Source organism: Malania oleifera, chromosome 7 (genome assembly GCF_029873635.1).
Source record: "Malania oleifera isolate guangnan ecotype guangnan chromosome 7, ASM2987363v1, whole genome shotgun sequence".
In the NCBI taxonomy this organism is placed as follows: domain Eukaryota; kingdom Viridiplantae; phylum Streptophyta; class Magnoliopsida; order Santalales; family Ximeniaceae; genus Malania; species Malania oleifera.
Window position 1 is genome coordinate 62461980 of NC_080423.1, and position 1688 is coordinate 62463667.

Genomic DNA, 1688 nt, shown 5'->3' on the forward strand with positions numbered 1-1688 from the left:
ATCTAATAATTGTGTTTCTGCCCCATATAATCTAATGCACTCCAAGGATACAAACGAATGTGTAGCCCCAGAATCAAATAATGTAATAACTTTAGAGGAAAGCATGCTAACCATACCTGTCACCACGTCGCCGACTATCTCGACATCACCCAGTGTCAAAGTAAAAACTCGAGCTGGAGCCGTATTCCTCTACTGGCCCCCACGTGGTGCCTGATAGCCTCCTTGGTGTGGTTTGGGAGCTAGAGCACCATCTGATGGTGTAGGGCAATCACGTATCAAATGCCCCTATCTACCGCAGCGATAGCAGATAACTCGTCCCAATCAACACTTTCCCAAGTGCCTCCTCCCACAAGTCTGACAGACAGGAGGATTCTGCACCGCTTGCACCTCATGACCCCTAACCAACTGCCTTTATTCTCTACCATAGTTTCCTCTCCACCACTGACCCTGCCTAAGACCCTGCTGAAAGCCTAATGACGCAGATATCTTCTTCTGTCCCTGTTCCTCTACATCCATATGCTCACTAATCTCAGCTAAAGCTGCTCTATGGACCAACTTAGCAAAGTCCCGTATCTTTAGCACTACCACCTGCTTGAATATACCTCACCTCAAACCTCTCTCAAACTGTCTCGCCTTCTTAATCTCATTAGGAACAATATACGAAGCGAATCGTGAGAGCTCTATAAACCACGCCACATATTGCTATACCGACAGCTGTCCCTGTTTCAAATTCAGGAACTCTTCCAATTTAGCTTCCTTGACTGTGGCTGGGAAATACTTGTCAAAGAATAATTCTTTGAACCGGTCCCAAGTCATGGCTGTCTACGTCGTCCTCTTCTGCTCTAGACGCCTCACTGCAATCCACCACCTCTCAGTCTCTCCTACCATTTTATAGGTGGCAAAAAGGACCCTCTGTTCCTCAGTACACTGTAATACAGCCAAGACTTTCTCGGTCTCCTGCATCCAGTTCTCAACGGCTGCAGGATCGACTCCTCCTGAAAAGGCCGGAGGATTCATCTTTGTAAACTTCTCGATAGTGCACCCATGCCTTGCAGATGGACTTCCCTACTCTCTAGAGCTCTTAGTGATCTCAGTCATAACCTGCTGAGCCACGCTGTGTAAAACTGCGTTAGAATTAGCCCCGCCTGCAGTCGAGGGCCCTACTCCATCTCTACCACTTGCATGAGCATTACCTCCTCCAGGGTCCATCCTGAAAAACAATAAACATGATTTAGATACCTATTCCCCATATTTTACTCACCCTACATAGTCCCTTATCTTAATAACTCCATCCTACTCCTAAATCCAATTCTACATTCTAAGAACACAACCCGATAATAGCTTACTATGGTTTTCCTGAAATCATCACCTCAGGAAAAACACAGAAACTACCATGGAAGTCCTGTCTCCAGACTGTAGAACAAAACCTCAAATATTTTTCCTATACTCTGGTATTGTTTCCACTGCACTATAAAGTCTACAGAACCTAACAACCTAGGCTCTAATACCAAACTGTATCGACCTGCCTATTTTATCATTTTTTTATTATAATAAAACCCAAAATAATAAATCTTGCAGATCAAATCCACCTATACTAGTGGGTACTAGGGATAAATAAAAAATACAGTACGAAAGCCTAAGTAGCAGGAAAACATAAAATCATATACATAACTTAATATCACTTAATA